Raw genomic sequence first — 20,805 nt, 5'->3', positions numbered from 1 at the left:
AGACAGTTCATGTCCCTCATTAAATTCACAATCTAAGAGGTATGGAGAGCAGTTATCTTATTCACATTTTGTAGATGGGGAAACCAAGGCCCAAGAAATTAGGTGATTTCCCCAAGGTCACACAACAGGCTAAGGAAGAGAAGGACTAGACTAGAACCCTGGCTTCCTCACTCCAAGTCCCCTGTTCTTTCCAAGCTTCTCCCAAAGACTTTCAATCATGCTCCCAGCCTGTTAAGTTGAAACAGCGTTCCCAAAAGATCAGAAGCATATTCTGATATAGCATCCTTTGGCGTGGAGGTAGAGAATAGGTTGAATGGTCTGATCCTACCCTACCCATATGCGCTACTCTGAGAGTGATGAAGAAAGGGTCATTTCGGACACCTTTGTCTTTGTTTCCCTACCATTAAAAAAATAGATATTTTATCTCCATTAATACAGTGCCTGTTGAAATGTGTTTTCCAGGCTACAGAAAGCACCTGGTTTGGTACAAGTGTGCCATTATCCCTCTGTTAAAAATTAGCCATAAAGCAACCAACCCTTAAATTGAAGGATTTTTTTTAAAGTTAATTGTAGTGTCAGGTGGAAAAATGTAAGCGGATCTGATCACCCAGGAATGGAAATAGCATGTGTTTCTACCAGGCAATCATAAAACAATCAAAATCCTTTAAAGTTGTTTTCTGTTGCAACTTCAACCTTGGCCTTGAAGACAGTGAGCTGACCTTAAAATAACAAAATCATCTAAATGTTCCTGTTAACTTTATAGACCAGTTAAAAGAGTGTATTGCTTTGTTAAATGTTCTAATTATACATACACACATAATTGGAATATAACATTTCCAGATTGCTTTCACAAGGATAATCACTTTCACTCTTTAGCTATTTATCAGCAATTACGTTGTATACAACAGAGAGGAATGAAAGAGACAGACAGACAATCATACAAAAGTGCAGGTGGCATTGCGGAGGCATGCTAATGGGTGATGATTTTTAAGAATTTAAAAAGTTTCCAAAGTGATTTTTTCTACCAGTCCAACAGATTGTTTTTCACTGAACTCTGATGAGGTCCAGGATTTTACTCCCGTCTGGAGTGCTAGACCAACCCAGCAAAGAGTTATGAGAATGATAAAAGTGTGGAACCTCTACACATAAAAAGGAAAGATTTCAAGGAATTGGTGACATTGCTTTCCAAACTAGGTGTCTCATTTCTCGAGGAAAACTTGGGGTATAGATTATGGCTGATGGAAATCCATTCCCTGATCCACCACAATCTCAACACACCCTATTTCTGTGACAGAGCTATATCTGTATTTAACTGCATAAGGTAATAAGTTGGTTGAAAACCCAGCTGCGCCTGACCCCTCCACAGAAAATGTCTAATGAAAAGGAACAGTCTGGGGAAAATGAGTGTCTTCAGAGAAGGGGAAAGAAATGGTCAACTGCAAAAAAATAGCTATTCCAATGGACTTATGGTACAGAAGAAATCCACCTGAGGCCCTGAAATGGTGATAATGCTATTGTATTAATATGTATTGCATTGTTGTATTGTACTAGAAATTTCTCTCATACCCCTGGAGGGGAATGATGGGGGGTAAGGGGGAAGGGGGTCGAAGACATCTCTAACATGTATAAACCTCTTTGTACTTATCTTCAGTACTTTTGTCATTTTAATTATTATTATACTAAAGAGAAGCAGCATAGCTTAGTGGATAGAGCACGGGCTTGGGAGTCAGAAGGTCATGAGTTCTACTCCTGGCTCTGCCACTTGTCTGCTGTGTGACCTTGGGCAAGCCACTTAACTTCTCTGTGCCTCAGTGACATCTGAAAGTAATTTACAAGGCTGGCTCAAAGTGGCAGTGTAGATTCCCTCTTAATAATAATAATAAAAGTTGTGGCATTTGTTAAGTGCTTACTACATGTCAGGTCCTGTACTAAGCTCTGGGGTAGATACAAACTAATCAGGTTAAGCACGGTCTCCGTCTCCATGGGGCTCACAATCTTAATCCCCATTTTACCGATGAGGGAACTGAGGCCTAGAGAAGTGAAGCGACTTGCCCAGTGTCACACAGCAGACAAGTGGCGGTGTCAGGATTAGAACCCAGGTCCTTCTGACTCCCACGGCCTTGCTCTAGCCACTGGTCCATGCTGCTTCTCTGCACATAATGGAGGCATATTCTCTGAACACTTTCCCTGGGGATCCCAGGACATTCAGCTCTCAGCTCAGCCCCAAGCTCAGCCAAGAGTCACTAGCAGACTGACTGCAATCTACATCGTCGCTGACCAGCTGCTAGGTGGACAGAGGCCTCAAGGAAAAGCTCTTAGTCAAGGCTTATTTAGGATCAGGGCTCCCTGGGGCTCAGCCCTGGGAGCTGAGCTCTGGGAACTTTCCAGAACTTCATCTTTTCTTAGGAGGGCTTATAGCCCTTATAGCCCTGGGAAAGGTGAGGCAACTCCTCAAATCCCACCTGTAGCTGTAAAACCTCTCTGGATGAACTGGCTCCATCCTTGGGAGAGGTGACAGCTGGCCAGTTTTCAATATCCCAGCTCTCTTCTCAGGAAAATATGCTCTTACGAGGGTGTGCTAGATTCAAACAGTTGGAAGGGAAAGGGGCCGTCATTACTTTCCATAAGCCCTGACTGGTGGTGACCATTTCTAGCTTGTGGATGTCCCATAATATACAGGGCTTCCTCACCTGAGTCAGAGAACGCTGTTCCAAAATATCCTCCAGACAGCCCTTTCTCAATCTCTAATAAAAAATAGTCCCAGGACTGATTTTACTCATTTATCTGATCCAATTACTCCATCATTATCCCTATTTAGTATATAATTTGGGAGGCAGCAGGGTTTCTGGGAGTCAGGAGACTTGGGTTCTGGTCCCAGCTCTGACACTGGCTTGCTCTGTGACCTTGTGCAAATTGCTAATTCCCTTCATGCCTCAGTTTCTTCCTCTGTCGAACAAGGGTAATTAAGAATTCCTGATGGGGATGCCGTGGCTTTAAATGGCTTTCATCAGTATGTGAAAGTGTTTGGAAAAACAAATTTCAAATCTCGAAGTGACTCAAAGCCTCAATTTTCAATTTCTATCTCTAGGACAAAAATTCATTACTCTCTCATTTAATATTTTGGACATACCAATTTCCTTTTTTTTTTTCTGTCCTCCTGGCAAAAGATCTTTCAATTTTTGCCCAAGGCTCAAACAGATGGCGGTTCCTACCACTACATCTGATTTATCCTGCGAAGAACTTGATAACCTACAATAGGCTGCACCACTTACCTACACTTTCAGACATTGTAATGTAATTATTTAACTAGCAAACTGTCCATGTCCTGATGCATCTCCCTAGTCTTTTGTTTAGATTGTGGAGTGTTATAAGGGCAGAGTCAGAGCTCAAAGCGAAAATGGAAAAGTGGCTTCGACATCAATTCACTGACTGCAAACCGATAGGTAAACCAAAATGAACCAGATTTAACTATTTGGCTAAAGAGGGCCTTAAAAGTTTGCATTAAGAAATGAGGGGAAAAGAAAATAAAACCCAGGTCGGTTAATGTGCTGGTTTCCAGTCAACAACAACATTTACTCCTGGGTCTGTTCTTTCTGACAATTAAAGCTTTGCCTTGAACAGGGAGCAAGCACATAGAAAAGTGGACTGTTGCTAGGATGCCAACTCCCACTAACATAGGCAACGTGGAGGAAAATAGCATAAAAGAGGCTCTATTTGCACAGCATGAAATGGAGATATTCAAGCAGGGTCAGTTCACCGAAGATGGAAGGACCAAAATAACCCAAAGTCATTTTTCACTTAAATGCAGTTTACAAGTAATTTGAAGTAATTTCCATCTTCAAAAATATGTTTGAACATTTACTTTAGGTAGCCAATCTGCCGATATATTGTTAAAATCATTTAAGTTTACTGGAAAAAAAAACACAAGCCCTCCAAATTAGTTGAGCTGTCTGATGTTGAATCTCTGGTTTTCATTTCTTAGTCGAGAAACATTCTGAATAGAGATTTTCCAAAGCAATAGCTTCCATGATATTTCAAAAATATGCTTATGGGGCTTCTGCTATTATCTATGAATAGGATGTTATTTGAAGCAGAAAAATAGCTCTTAAAAGGGATGCTGAGCAATTACTAGATGCATCCTAGCAGTGGCATCCTGCTTGCTTCTCTTTTTGTTTTATAAAATAGTTTTAAATCCTTAGCATGAGTGGACTGATAAAGAAAATCTTTTATGGATGCCTTCATTATGCCTTCCCTTTTTATGTTTTTATGAATCCCATTTCTTACTGCTTCTCTACTAATTAATTAAGCAATAAACCATAAAAAATGATATTTGACTGCATCCTTACTTTCTATTTTGCAGACTTAGCAGCTATTCTGTGAGATATATGTGTGTGTATGTGCAAATGCCTATACAGTACTACATTTATATTTTAATTAACTGTGTATTAAAAACTCCATCTGAAATATATAGCAGCCAATTGGTAATGTGGGACCAGTTCAAGGACAGAGGCTTGGACTGTAACTGCAAAATCCATTCCACTACAAATGGGAAGACTAAAGAGGCTTTGCTTTGTTGTTCTTGGGTTTGTATTATTATTACAGTGGCTCTTTCACCCAGCTCCATATACACTTTTCTTGTGTTGCAGTAGCTGTTCTATTATCCAGAAGATATAATTAGAGCAATCAATTGCCTTGCTTTTAACAAAGATAATCCATGAGAGGGCACCAAGTGTGGTGTCTGTGTTGCTGGAATTGATTCAGACCCTCTAAGTTTATTTTGATTTTTTTTTTCTGACTTCAACCAAATCTCGAAGTTATTTTTTCATCTTCATGGTAGTGAAACTATTTTATGTATTTCAGTCACTATATTCTAGGTGATGAATTTGTTAATCAGTGGCATTTACTGGGCACTTACGGTGTGCAGAGGACTGTACTAAGCACTTGGGAGAGTGCTGGTAAGCACAATCTCAGCTCATAAGGAATTTACAGTCTGGGGGGTGCTTAAAATCTACTGGGGATTAGCATACGGTTTAACTATAGTCCTTCAGAATGCACTCAAAGATAGAATCTTAGGTAATACAGATCAATGTCACCCACTCCATTTATCCATGCAGTGCATTTAGGTTATAGTATAAGAGCGTCCTATTTCTAAAGATCTCTAAATATGATATAATGGACAGAGCATGGAGATGGGAATCAGGAAATCTGGATTCTAGATGCAGTTCTGCCACTGTCAGAGGTCACTCTGTTGCCTGAATTTAGGCAAGTTACCTCTTTGGGGTTTCAGTTTCTTCATCTGTATAATGGCCATAATGCATCCATCCCAAGGAAGTTGTGAGAATGAATGAGATGACTTATGAGAAAGTGCTTTGGGAAAACACATTTACAAATTCCTCCTATGTAACTGGTGCCACCAATATCTGGACATACTAGCCAGCTGAGAACAAGGGGCTTTGCTTATAATTTCTTGGGTCACTTTCATCACGGAGAAGTGGCAAAACTAAAGATTAAGATCAAGTCTGAAAGGATGTTGTCCTCCTGCTTTATCTTTGCCTTGCTTTGCCCTGTTCAGTCCTAAGGCCTGTGGACTTTTGAGCCATATACTGGGACTGGGTTGGTCAGAAGATGAGAGCCCTGAGACATGAGGGTCGCCTAACTGCCGAAAGCACCAGAGGTTAGAGTCTTGTGGGAGTCTCATCTCAAAGAGATCCAGGACTTAGGCCCTTGAGGGACTTTACCTTGTATGTGTCTGCTTCTTGATAGATACACGAGATCCCATAAGGGTCTGTAAGGAATGAAGTTGGTGAAAATATTGCACTGTTCCCTTCTCCGTTACTGTCCGCTTTCCTGGTATATAGGGAATACTTTAAATCTCCTTGGGGCAGGAGCAAGGGAAGGGAACAAGGCTGGGACCTTGAAGGAGGGAAATTCTGAAAGGTTTTGTGCCATTCAGGCAGATTTAGTGGGGTCAGGATTCCCTGAGTTGGGCTAATGGTTTATTGCTCCAAAAACCATTTATCTGGATTTTGGTCGCATACATAGAAAATGCATGCTGAAGGTATTACTGTGGTGAGTTGCACAGCTGAAAAGGCAGGTACCATTCTTAAACTGGATACATTAGGACAATTTCACGATTTGGTGTGTGTGTCTTTCACAAAGAAGCGGTGGGAATTTCAAATTGGAGAGGGACAAAGACACAGGTAGAACAACCCAAGTTTATAACCTATGTGGGTGACTAAGGCATTTGAGGTGGTAAAATGATGAGAGAACCATCAGGAATTTGGAGAGTTACCTGCAATTTTTCCTGGACCAGACTTTGATTTTCCAGTGTCTCTTCCCATATATCCTTTCCCTAAATCACTATTGGAAATCCTGGCCAGAGGTGTGGATTGGCTATGTTGAGTCATTATAGCTTTGGAAATGGTCTGTTTATTACTAGAAGCACCATGGCTCAGTGGAAAGAGCCCGGGCTTTGGAGTCAGAGATCATGAGTTCAAATCCTGGCTCCGCCAATTGTCAGCTGTGTGACTTTGGGCAAGTCACTTAACTTCCCTGTGCCTCAGTTACCCCATCTGTAAAATGGGGATTAAGACTGTGAGCCTCCCGTGGGACAACCTGATCACCCTGTTACCTCCCCAGTGCTTAGAACAGTGCTTTGCACATAGTATGTGCTTAATAAATGCCATATTCTTATTATTATTATCACCATCATCCTCATTTTACAGAAGAAATGAGAATGTCCCAGGTTCAAGAAGGAATTCTGAAGGACTGGGCATTCATCTGGGAGTTAGGACACTGGAATTCTTTTCCTGGAACTGCCACCACCCTGTTGTGTGACCTGGGGTGAGTCACTTCAGTTTTCTGTACCTCAGTTTCTTCATCTCTAAAATGAGGCTAAGGATACCTGACACCATATGGGTTAGGGACTATGCCCAATATAATAATAATAATAATAACTGTGGTACTTGTTAAGCGCTTACTATGTTCTAGGCAGAGTGATAAGCATTGGGGTGGATACAAGTAAATTGGGTTGGACACAGTCTCTGTACCACATGGAGATCCCAGTCTTAACTCCCATTTTCCAGATGAGGTAACTGAGGCCCGGAGAAGTTAAGTAACTTTCCCATGGTCATGCAGCAGACAAGTGGTGGAGGCAGGATTAGAACCCAGGTCCTTTTGACTCCCGGGCCCATTCTCTATTATTATGCTGTTTTTACTCCAGTGCTTAGCACAGTGCTTGGCACATAATAAGCACTTAATAGAAATGATGATGATGATGATAGCAATAATAGTAACTCACCATAAGATTCAGGCCACTAACTTTTTTTTTCCTTCCTAGACTGGACAACAGCATGCTTTCAACTTTAACTTTTTCAAAGACAGGGGCCTGGACTTTTTGAGATCCATTCCATCTCTCCGATCCTAAGATCCTATCATTACTCTGGACTTCTTCGACTCTCCTGACTCTTCAAACTAATAAACAAGAGCAGTCTCAAACTTGAAAAGATAATCCTGTGGTTTTCGTTGTTCGCCTCAATGAAATTTAAAGGGAGATATGATTGAATTGCTTTGTTCATTTTTGGAGAGGGAGAGGTTGGGAGGCAGTGAATGTTAGCCCCATCAATACTGAAGGACAGGGAAGGCTGACAAGCTCCAGATGCTGGACAGGCAATACAACATAATTCTGTCACAGGATTTTAACCCACCCAAAGGAATTAAAGGAGATTTGAGTTCAATAGGAATACATGAGATTGCTTTTAAATGAAAAGCAAGCGAGTTGGTGGTCCTTCTGCCTTGCGGGATATTGGGTTAGAGAGAAGGAAACACTAAGTCAATTGTCGGAATGAGAAAGTCTATCACCAAGGAGTACTCTCCTACTTTTCTTAGCTCCCTTAATCCATTATCAGCCCCACCTCCCCAAAACAATGAAGCTGTTAGGCCCCAAGCCTCAGTCAAGGAAGCACTATTTCAATCAATCAATCCATTAGCGGTATTTACTGAGTACCAAACATTGTGCTCAACACTTGGAAGAGACCAAAAGAAACAAGACCCACTTGCCCTGCCCTCAAAAAGCTGACAATGTAATTGAAAAGACCAGTGTGACCAAACCACAGGTGGGCAGGCAGTTAGAGTAACTGTGAGTCACACTCACAATAGTCACGCTCGATGACTGAGAGTCCTGGGCCTACTGCACCGGCAGCATTCAATTTCTGGAGCTGCACACAGTAAGCGCTCAATAAATACGATTGATGAATATATTAAGACCACCAAGTATTTCTTATCATTTGAGACACAGACGCGTGTCTTAAAAGCGTCGCTTCTGTCCATCCTCTCTATGGATACCTTCACCATAAAGTAGTTTTTGAGCAATCTGCTTTCATCCTTCCTCCTCACATGTTCCATCCAACCAAGGTGTCATGTGAATAACATTACTTCATTGTTATTACTGATAGTCTCATAATCCCATAGTGACTTGAATATTTTCACTTAAGTGAGGAATTATTTTTTGAATCTGAGCAAAATATATTGTGCTAAAAAAAGTGTTTAACATTCCTGCCATACTAATATAATACATTTATATTCCAAATGATTCTCAGTTCTTTGTTAAATTTCAATTTTGCTTATTTTGTTTTAATCTCTGGTGATGTATTTGGCATTTGGAATTTTGGGTTCCCCTATCAATTTTACTGAATGAGTGTCAGATTCAAAATGAGGAGAATCAACAGGCCTCTAAATGCCTTTATATAAGTAAATAATGCAATAAGATAACCATTTGGAAAGTGAAAAGCCAGTAAGAGGGTCTTTCCAAAGAAGGCCACTGCTCATATCCTTACTCACCATAAAGATCTGGTCAAATGATCATTAAATCATCAACATTTTCATGCAAATACGTTACTGACCTGTTAAGTATATGTGTGGAAAAGTGTTATACCTCATAGTTCACTACTGATTAAAAACTAAACAAAAATGACAAGTGTTTTACAGTGAAAATCTTGTTACATTGATGCTGGTTAGTATGCAGTAGAAGGGTGTAAATTGAAATACTCCATTTTGTAGACAGAGATAAGCAAGATTCTGAAATCGTAAAGTTCCCCTTTGGGATTAGGCTAGATGGAGCAAGGTACACTAATCATAAATGCTCCCTAGCTGTCTTGGGAATGCTTGGGGTAGAAGAATAGTCAGGAAATATGCTGAACCTTAAGAAAAGTAAGAAACAGTCAAAGGGACAAGTTGATAAATAATGATATCTTCCACCTTCTCTTTGTGAAGTGATTACATTTGAAACTGGAGAATTTCATTTGGTTTGTAACTCTTCTCCTAAAAGAGGTACGTAATGTAATGCAAGTTATTATTCCTGAGGATCGCTAGCTTGTTCTAACTCACCTTTATGGCCACGAATCCAAGGTGTCTGCCTGTTCATGGAATTGATATATTTCCTGGGCCAATGCGACTGTGAACCATGAAGTTTAGAATGAGTCTTTTCTTCCAGCCTGGTTTCAATAGCTACTGTGTATCTCAGTCTCATCTCTCTCACATGCTCTTGCTCATGTCCTCCCTCCTTTCTGGAACTCTCTCTCCATTAAATCCAGCAGACCACTACTCTTCAATCAATTGTATTTATTGAATGCTTACTGTGTGCAGAGCTCTGCAATAAGCACTTGGAAGAGCATGATATAGCAGAGGTGGCAGATGCGGTCCCTGCCCACAAAGATCTTGCAGCCTAGATGGGGAGACAGATATTAGTATTAATGAATAAATTACGGATATGTACATAAGTGCTATGGGGCTGAGGAAGGGTTGAATGAAGTGTGCAACCAGCGCTTAGTACAGTGCTTTGCACATAGTAAGCGCTTAATAAATGCCATCATTATTGTTATTACTGAAATAACACCTCCTCCAGGAAGCCTTCCTTGATCAATCCCTCACATTATCACGCTATTCCCCCCCCCCCACACCATTATGTGTAATGTATGCACTTTTTTTAATGGCATTTATTAAGCTCTTACTATGTGCAAAGCACTGTTCTAAGCCTTCACCACACAAAGACTCAGGCACTTACTAGTTAGCAAGTTCTTTGTGAGTAAGGATCATATCTATCAACTCTTTTGTACTCTCCCAAGTGTTCAGTAAGTGCTCGGAACACAATAAGCGCTCAATAAGTACCATTTCTTGAACAACACGTATCTACAAATCTTTAAATTTGGTGGTCTACAAATCTTTAAATTTGGTGGCCTATCCTACCTGTAATTCATTTTAGTGTCTGTCTCCCCTGCTAAATTGTAAAATCCTTAAAGTCAGAGATAATCTCCATGAACTTTATTATAGTCTCCTAAACACTGAGTGCAGAGCTCTGCACAGAGTAAGTCCTCAATTAATACCATTGATGGATTGATATCCTAGGGTGTGGAAAGAAAGCAAAGCAGATAATGATTTCAATCCATAAACTGTGACATTGCTGCTTTGAAAGCTTACAAATCTCTTCCCAAAGTAGAATCTTTTTTTGACACTGAAGATGGAGAGTGGAAGTATCTAACTCATTAAAAATATGTGGTTATGAAGAGTGTATTAGGATACAGATTAATTTTCTGCCAGTTACTAGGAAGATTGGAAACTTTAAAGCTTTCATTATGCCCTTTTTTATGATCCTGTGCAGCTCAGTAAAAATGATGGCAGCATTTTATCTGGAACAGTTCGAGAAGAATGTATTTTTAAAAATACATTTTTATTGAACTTTTTGCTGAAAATATAGGGCTACGATGCTACTCATAACCACATTATCATAAATAACTGCCACAATAAACATCAGTTAGAAAGATTTTTATGGGAAATAATATCCAAAGATAAATAGTAATTTCTCACTGTCTAAGGTCACTATTTAACAGCTGTTAGAGAGCTGTCCTTTCCTTACAGGGAATACAGGAGACGGATGTGGGCTGGAATCTCTTGTTTCTAAATAGGTGTAACACGATTCTAAAAAGTAATTTGTACTCTGAATTTTGCATTTCAGAAGTATTCATTTAATCACTAATTTAACGATTTCTGGATCTGGATTCTTAATCCCAGCTGGGCAAATCACTTGGTTTCCTTGTGCCTCAGTTTACTCATCTACAAAGCCTCTTCTCCCTCCCTCTTAGACTATGAGCCTCATGTGGGACAAGGATCATCTCCCACCATTGTAAGTACTTAACAAATACCACAATTAAAGCTCCCCCTCTAGACTTTAAACTCGTTATGGACAGAGAACATTTTTGCTAATTCTGTTGTGTTGTACTCTCCCAAGCACTTAGAACAGTGCTCTGCAAATAATAAGCGCTCAATAAACGTCATTAATTGACTGATTGTATTATAATCTATCAGTAGAGTGGGGTGTGTGTGTTTGTGTGTGAGAGTGTGAGTATAAGCCTGAGTTTAAGCCTGTGGTATTCTGTGGTGACACTGTAATCTTAAAGGTTTCTGTTTATTGGGCTCTTTTGGTTTTAGTTTTATGATTTCTTTCATCAAACCAGGCTTAGAACATAAGCTCCTTGTGGGCAAGAAATACGTCTACCAACTTGGTTATATTGTACTCTCCCAAGAACTTAGTACAGTACTCCACTCACAGTAAGCACTCAATAAATATGATTGATTGATTTGTTGATTACTTACCCGTGACATGCTGAACAGATGTAATTCTACTGGCTAATTGCTTTTCCTCCTCTCAGCTTTGAGGGAACTGGAGAAGAACAGGTTACCTCTGTATGTCTAGATGCATACCATGCCTTTTCCCACACTTGGCAAAGTTCCTACAGGACTAGCTGTTAGTATAGAAAAGTTGCAGGGAAATGAGGTTTAGGACAATACAGGTGAGTTTGCCTGGACGACCTCCCAGGTTATTGGCAGAGATTAGCAAAATAACTTGCTGAAGGAGGGAAGTTGCTGACTAAAAATTGGCTCACAGGCAGATCTGTGAAGAGTTGATTTCCTGTTTTCTACCTGAAACTTTTACCAAGGTTAAACAGCTTCCAGATATTTATTGCTGCTGAAATTCTGCCATGTCTGATCTGATTATCTTGCACCCAGCCTCGAGCTTAGCATAACACTTTGGCACATAGTAAGTGTTTAAGAAGCAGCATATTTATTTTCCCCTCTATACGATCCCCCCCCAAAAAAAAATCAAAGTCCTGAGAACGGCAGATAAAATAATGGAAGAAGCACAAAAAGTTTGACCTTTTCTTTACATTCTTCCTCACCTAAGCCCTTGTTTGCTTCTTCTAAGTGGTGCATCTTGGGAGTCAAGGAATTGTCTAACTCAGTGAAGGGGGCAGGCTGGATCAAAGTGTCCTTGCACTTGATCAAACCTAGGGAAATATTAGGAGTGTGAGTGTCATGAGTCAGAATCCCTTCTCTCACTGTCAACTTCTACCAGATTCTTCTCTTCTATTAATAATAACTGTGGTATCTGTTAAGCACTTCCTGTGTGCCAAGCACTCTACCAAAGATTCAAGATAATTAGGTCAGATTCAGTGCCTCTCCCACATGGGGTTCACAGTCTAAGAAGGATTGAGAATGGTATTTAATCCCCAATTTACAGATAATGAAACTGAGGCGCAGAGTAATTAAGTGACTCACCCAATATCACACAGCAGGCAAGTAATAGAGACAGTCTTTTCACTAGACCACACTGCCTCCCCATCATCTTGGTGAACAGATGCAGATATCTCTTCCCATGCAATCAATGAACAAACAACCCTCCACAAAATACACCTCCCACTCCACACTCCCATTCCCCACTGTTCAGTCAGGCACAGCTCCATGAATTCCTATTCCCAGACACAGCTTGGGTCTTCTCCATCTTGTGTTCAAGTTCTGCCAGAATACTCAGCCAGGAGTTTCTCACTTGTTGTCACAACATTTATGAAGCACACCGTGCTACCACTGATATTACAAACATGGGGAATTCCCTACAACATTTTTCCCCCCCTTTTAACACCTTTAATCACAGAACATAGATTTTTCTGATGCAATGTGAGTCTTAGATGGTCCCGCACCCTAAATTCTCCAATCTACATCCAAATATAAAGACCTTCCTCTTCCCCAATTTCAAATCCCTTTTAGCCAACTGGCTTTAAATACTTTATTGCAAAAACCACAGTTTATCATAACTAACTTGGATCTGCAAAACAACCCTTCCATTCTTCAAACCATTTGAATTGAGGAGAATAACAAGTACACGAAACACAAACTTTATCAGCCCTTCCTATAAACTGCAGTAAGGAGCCATCATAAAATGAATAAATCAACCAGGGAGTGGATTTATTCCTTACTATCACAGTAACTCTAGCTAGGAGTAACATGATGGCCATCTGCTTGAAACATAAATAGAATTTTTTCCAACACCCGTAACTATTAAGTCCCCCAGGAGTATTTCACTTTAACAGACAAACAGATAGTCTTAATTTTTAAAGATGTAAAGTCCCAGCACAGTTCATTCTCTCCCATCCTTCCCATCAAGCTTGTCAGTAAATCACCAGTACTAGATTAACCCTTGCTGTACTAGCATACCAAAAAATTCAAAGAATTAGCCTTCCCTGACTAATCCCTCATATTCTCCTCTCCCACTCCCTTCTGTGACACCCTAGCACTTGGATTTTCTCCCTTTCCTCACCCCTCCCTCTGCCCCACAGCACCTATGTATAGATCTATAATTTATTTAGTAACATTAACATGTGTCTCCACCTCTAGACTGTAAACTCATTTTGGGCAGAGAACATATCTACCAATTCTGTTCATTCATTCATTCATTCAATTGTATTTATTGAGCACTTACTGTGTGCAGAGTGTACTAAGCGCTTGGGAAGTACAAGTCGGCAACACATAGAGACGGTCCCTACCCAACAGCGGGCTCACAGTCTAGCAAACAGTAAGCACTCAGAAAATATGACTGATTGACTGATTGAAGGATGAAAGACAAAGACACAGCGAGACAGAGATAGAAAGAAACAGAGTTACCCTTAGTTTTTGAAAATGATGCTACTGCCAATGAGAACAGTTGAATGAACATAAAAATACAATAGTAGCATGAAGCCAAAGATCATTTTGTTGAATCCTGGGCAGGAATTGTGTCCTGTTGAATTTTCTCAAGTGCTCAGTTCTATGCTTTGCACTCATGAGGTAGTCAATAAATACTATTGTCGGTACTACTAATATTCCAATTTGTCTGTATTAGCTAGGTGTCTGTCCATTTGCAAAAGGCAAGCCAGATGAAAACGAAATAACAAGATCTTGATGGTGCTACGGAGCTGTAACCACTAGCAAGCTAGCAGGTAGCTTGGTGACTAGGAAACTACAACAGTTTTTCCTAATTATGTGTTCTAAGGAGATGTGAGATCCGATTCATTGAAATAAGGCAACTGGAGAGTGACTGGATAGTGGCTATCCGTGATTAGCAGCTGGCACCTCTTCCCAACCACCCATCAACTAGGACCACACCAGAGAGGGAAGTGGCAGTCAGAGGAGAGAGCAGGCAGAAAAAGTCTGAAACAACTCCTGTCAGTCAGGTTGATTAGCCGCTTTCAATTCCTAGTCAGGTTTGGAGCCCAGACTAATTGTATGTAGTCTTGCTAACAGAGTTTTGTCTACAGTGGTAAATTTGTCGCTGCAGCTTTACTGATGTAGTAATGAACCAGGCACTGCTAATTTAGTTTGGGGAACAGTGTTAGACTTTCCCAGAGGGAACTTGGACCACAAAACACTATTTTTTTTTTTACTGAAAAACCAAACATGCTCCCATTGTGCAGACATGTCCAACTCCTTCTCACTGAATTGAATTGGAAAATCGAATCCTAAGTATTCCTAAAAGAATAAACCTGGAGAATAAAAGAATCCTCGGAATCAAGGTGGGCAGATAATGAGCGGCATCCATTTTGAGAATTTGCAGAAGATTCCTGTCTAGATATTTGTAGAGCTGAAAATCAAGGTGTTTTTCTCAGTCTTTCAAGCATCTGAATTTCCCCACCGTAAATCTAACTCTACGGGAACCAGTCTGTTGCATCAGTGGTTCAGTCACCAGCATCAGGGCAAATCTATCTGATAAAAATGACAGAATCTACATCTTTCATAACAAGCCTACAAAATTTGCCTCATTAGCTAGATAATTATAGGGAGATTTCCTGCTAGAGCATTTTGTGGCAATTTGGCATGGAATAAAGTATTAAATTATGGCTGGGAAGGCTGGGTATCTTATCCTTATCTCCCCTCCCAAACCCTGACCTCTCCCAGACTTTTCCATCACCATAGAAGGCACTACCATTCTTTCTGTCTCACAAGCCCGTGGCCTTGGTGCCATCCTTGACGCCTCTCTAATTCACCCCACACATCCAATCCGTCACCAAAACCTGCCGGTCTCACCTCCACAACATCGCCAAGATCCGTCCTTTCCTCTCCATTCAAACCGCAGCAATAAATATATGGCTCAGCAATTCTACAAAATTCTATTAACTGACTGAAATTCCCACACTCACATGAAAAGACTGTGGCACTCCACACTATCATTTGTGTTTGGAACCATAAATTCTGGTTGGAGTCAGTACTTAGTCCCATTACTCATGAGGCATCATGGCTCAGTGGAAAAATAATGGGCTTGGGAGTCAGAGGATGTGGGTTCTAATCCCGGCTCCTCCACCTGTCTGCTGTGTGACCTTGGGCAAGTCACTTAACTTCTCCGGGCTTCAGTTACCTCATCTGTAAAATGGGGATTAAGACTGTGAGCCCCACGTGGGACAACCTGATTACCTTATACCTACCCCAGTGTTCAGAACAGTGCTTGGCACATAGTAAGCACTTAACAAATACCATAATTATTATTGTTATAATGAACGCAAAGGTGAGTGAGGCTTTAAGAATGATATTCAAGAGCAATATTACTACTGGACACCGGCAGTGGAAAGTTTCACAGACAAGCGTATTAGAGATGAAGTAGGTCAATGGTTGGGGTTGGAGGGAAATGATCGTCTATGAAAAAATCTCTAATTCCAAAAATATATAAATAAATAAGCATCATGTATGGAGTGCACGCTGGATTCGGTATTGTCTACCATTAAGCTTAGCGTGTGAATTTTGTAAGGTAAAGCAAACTACTTCTGTTGTGGAAAGACAATAATTATTATTCTTGAACTTGTAATAGTGATAATTTGAATTTATAGAATACTTTCATTTTCACACTGATCACCTCATGAGAAGCAGCATAGTCTAGTGGAAAGAATATGGGCCCGGGAGTCAGGAAACCTGGGCTCTAATCCCGGATACACAAGTTATCTGCTGGGTGACCTTGGGTAAGCCAATTAACTACTCTGTGCCTGTTTCTACATCTGTAAAATGGGGATTAAATACCTGTTCTCCCTCCCCCATGAAGAACAGGGACTGTCTTTTAACTGATTATCCTGTGCCTAACCCAGATCTTATTACAGTGCTGGGCATGTGGTAAATCCTTAATAAATACCATTTTATCCTCACAGCATTTCTGCAAGCTAGGGAAAGGTTGGTATTCTCCCATTTTTCGAGTGAGAAAATTGAAGCAAAAAGAGATCCAATGACTTGCAGAAGGTCACCCGACAGGGCAAAGACAGAGCTGAGATTAAAATCCAGGTTTTCTGACTCTCAAAGCCATGTATTCTTCCACTACTCCATACTGCCTCCCATATTCATTCATTCAATCATATTTATTGAGCGCTTACTGTGTGCAGAGCACTGTACTAAGCGCTTGGGAAGTACAAGTTGGCATCATATAGAGATGGTCCCTACCCAACAGCAGTCTCTATACGTTGCCAACTTGTACTTCCCAAGTGCTTAGTACAGTGCCCTGCACACAGTAAGCGCTCAATAAATATGACTGAATGAATGAATGAATATTTTCAACCACATAGTCAATAGGGAAAGAAAATGAATCCTGTTGATGACACCTCTGATGCCAATTCTCTCTCCAAGAGTTTCAAAGTACAATTTAATCCTGAAATCATCCTTGAAAGTGTTATTTATGCATTATCAGGCCCATTTTACAGAAAAGGAAATTCAGTAAATTAGTAGTGAAGCCAGTTTGGTAGGGATTAGCAAACACATAGTACAAAAAGCTCACCAGCAACTTGTGGGAAGGGATCGTGTTTACCAGCTGTAATGATAATAATAGTAACAATGATTGTGGCATTGGTTAAGCACTTACTATGTGACAAGCCCTGTTCTGGTGCTTGGATACAATTTATTGCATTATACTCTCGCAAGCACATGCTCTGCACACTGTAAGTGCTCAATAAATATAATTGATTATTGATTGATCATAATTCCCATAGCCTAGTCAAGATCTCATTTTTGCCATTAGCTCTAGAAGAGTAATCAGCGTACAACCCTTACGCCCCAGCCTTGTGAAATATTCCCCCAAAATAAAAAGTGCTCTGCAGAGAAAGGCCGACATTGTGATGCAACCTAAAGAAAGAAGTGTTAAAATCAATTCTTGCTGGGCAGAGATCAAGTGTCAGTGCCATAGCATAGAATTGTAATATTCAGAAAAAATGAGACCAGGTGAAAATTCTAGTTTCCGATTTCCCAAGCTGCTGGAAGGAAATACATAGCTAGAGAAAGCTTCCATCCATAAAACAGCATTACTGTAATCAGGGAGTAGCAATAATGACCCTGATTAATTGCTTCCAATGTGCGACACTGTGTTCTAAGTGCCAGGGAGACCTATACGGATGTTCATTCAGATTCAGTCCTGGCCCACAGGAGGTTGACAGTCCATTAAGGATAGACACACAGGAAAAGAATAACAAAGAAAATTACACACAGACAACACCAGTTTCATAAAAACAATGAAAAGACCCATTATCACTGCTGGAGGGTATGGTCCCCAGCCTCCTTATCGCTCTGAGCGGGGACATCCGAGGTCCAAATCATGACTATCTCCCCAGGGTTGTAACTGTTCTCTGGGAAGGCTTGGGTCTGGTCTGGCGGGTGACGTAGTAATGGGTGAGGCTAAAGATCTCTAGAGAAGCAGCGTGGCTCAGTGGAAAGAGCACGGGCTTGGGAGTCAGAGGTCGTGGGTTCAAATCCCGGCTCCGCCACTTGCCAGCTGTGTGACTTTGGGCAAGTCACTTCATTTCTCTGGGCCTCAGTTACCTCATCTGTGAAATGGGGATTAGGATTGTGAGCCCCACATGGGACAACCTGATCACCTTGTATCCTCCCCAGAGCTTAGAACAGTGCTTTATACATAGTAAGCGCTTGACAGATACCAAAATAATAATTATTATTATCCCAAAAGCATCCCTTGTTCCAGTGCCTGGAGAAATAAGATGATGAAGCATATTTCAACCTCCTCTATTCAAGTTCACACCCTTGATTCTTGAAATGTTAAGAAGACTGAATCGAGGTGACAGTCTATTGGGGGATCAAATGCTCTAGAGCCCAGAAAATGGCAGTTCCCTTTCAGAATAATCAATGAAAATATCTATTCCTTTTCATTACATAGTGGGGCAGTTCACTCTTCTACACAATTGGCTTATACCTCTCCTTAGTGGATTAGGACAAAGACCATTGTTGAAATATAGAATTTGGGAATCAAGTCAACTAAAAGAAAGGTCACAGAGACATAACGAGAGTATAAATGTTTTAAATCCCCATTTTGTGCATGAGTAAACTGAGGCATAGAGAAGTTAAATGAATTTCCCAAGGCCATAAAGAAAGCAAGTGGCAGAGGCAGAATTCGAACTCAGATCCTCTAACTCCAAGGCCCAGGTTTTTTCCACATCAGGCCATGCTGCTACTCAATTCACTTGGAAGTTTTTTGGATTGACTGTGCCTCCATTTCCACAAGACATACACTAATAGCCTATGGGAAGTAGAATGATCCAGTTCTTCCCTATGTGTTTGGTAGCATACCTCAACAGCATACGTTGTTTCAAAATTTTAATACTGTGGCAAGAGGTGATTTTTGAATACTAGGGCATAGTTTCCGACAGGCTACATTTTAGAAGCTGGAGAGCTTGCCGAACCATTTCAGCTCTTCTCCATTTGACATTTTCTCTTTCTCCTTTCATTAGAAATACTCCTCTATGGTCTTGAAAAGCACCAAAGAAGAACATTTGTGAAAGAGTTCATTCTCAAGCTAGTGCATGTTGAAATGGAAGCAATACAAATATCCAAAGAGTAGTTATTCTCCTGGCTCAGAAATATTGCTTTCCTGTGTATCCACAGATGGCTGCAAGCCTCTTTTGAGTCCGTTCCTCTCAAATGTACTGATGTGGCCAACCCATAGCAGTGATGCCGACTACTCCAATAAAACAACCAAGCTCCCCCATTTCTCAGTGTTGCTTGCTCCTTTAAATTAGTGATTTTTGCCTAATTAACTGGGCTCCTGGGATCAGAATGAGAAGCAGCATGGCTCAGTGGAAAGAGCACGGGCTTTGGAGTCAGAGGTCATGGGTTCAAACCCCGGTTCTGCCAATTGTCAGCTGTGTGACTTTGGGCAAGTCACTTAACTTCTCTGGGCCTCAGTTACCTCATCTGTAAAATGGGGATGAAGACTGTGAGCCTCCCATGAGACAACCTGATCACCTTGTAACCTCCCCAGCGCTTAGAACAGTGCTTGGCACATAGTAAGCACTTAATAAATGCCATTATTATTATTATTATTATCTACACTTGTCATTCCCGAGCATGACTTCCAATTCTTCCATTGATATTCAGGGACCAAGTGACCGGCAATCAGATGAGTGGAAATTTTCTCTCTCTCTCCTCCAATCCCAAGAAAACCTTCCCTCATTCCAGTGTTTGCTGTTCAAGTCCCAACTGTGCTGTAGAATTTAACTGGGTAAGACAGCAAGACAGCACATTTTGCAGATTAAACCAATAAATGCACAAACATAAAAAGAAACAAATCTCATAATTGTGGATTTCAATTAAAGAAAGGAGGATCAAAGCAAACATTCTGCTTGAAATTACACAGCTGCTATCTATACAAAATGAGAAAAACTTCTGGAGCTAGCCATAATTCTGTAGGATAGAAATCCACAGCCAGTCCTGCAGTGGGGCAGATTGTCTATGCTGCTCACGTCCCAATCAGTAATACAGAAATATTGAGTAATAAATTCCCTGCCTCTCTTGATCTGCAAGGCTCCCACCATCTGTGAAAGACAATTTGTAACAGCCTCAATATTAAGATTCAGTAAACAGACAATCACTTGCATTGTGCCACAGAGTGGCTACATTTAGGGGAAAGCATAAAGCAAAACAATTAGTAACACCAAGACCTCTCTATTTCAAAATTATCGTGCCACCAAAACAGCTAGTTTCGATTGCAGGGTTTTCTCTTGAACCGGAGAGTGATGCCGAAGATTGCACACAATTCTCTTACCTCAGTGGGCTGTATATAGGCCTCACCCTAATGTGCTGAATTATTATTGATGGCTGAAGCAGTTCTGCTCTGTCGGTGAACCAATAATGTCAAGGCAGTACCTGCAAGATTAATTATAGGAGAAAATGGGCTGAGGTTTCCAGGGACTCAGACATTAATAGAGACTGAGCATTAGTTTCAAGGGATTCAGCAGACAGTCGAACAAATGCCTCAGACAATGTTATACATGCTAAATCCTGGCAGCTCCCTCTTTCCAGCACGGAAAAGTTGAGAACCATTGTTTCTTACTGTGGGTTACAAAACAATATGAATAAAATATCAGCAAGTTCAAAACTGACAAGTCCTACCCTGGAGTTACAAACCTCGACCTGAACGATACAGATGGGCAAGGACACCCAGCAGATAACAATGAGCGGATCTCGGAA

General features: G+C 40.7%; 1 long non-coding RNA gene across 2 annotated transcripts in view; it reads right to left on the bottom strand.

The window, feature by feature from the left end:
• Nucleotides 1–20,459, bottom strand: part of LOC119937184 — a 43,327-nt gene extending 22,868 nt beyond the window's left edge. The window contains exon 1 of one of the 2 annotated variants that reach the window (XR_005453940.1): nt 20,381–20,459. This is a non-coding gene — a long non-coding RNA (uncharacterized LOC119937184). Of the gene's footprint in view, nt 1–9,384; nt 9,463–20,380 lie in introns of those variants that run through there. The other variant, XR_005453939.1, reaches the window with a different exon arrangement.
• Nucleotides 20,460–20,805: the final 346 nt, after the last annotated feature.

This window comes from Tachyglossus aculeatus, chromosome 14 (genome assembly GCF_015852505.1).
Source record: "Tachyglossus aculeatus isolate mTacAcu1 chromosome 14, mTacAcu1.pri, whole genome shotgun sequence".
NCBI classification, from domain to species: domain Eukaryota; kingdom Metazoa; phylum Chordata; class Mammalia; order Monotremata; family Tachyglossidae; genus Tachyglossus; species Tachyglossus aculeatus.
This window is presented reverse-complemented; position numbering and strand designations above follow the sequence as displayed.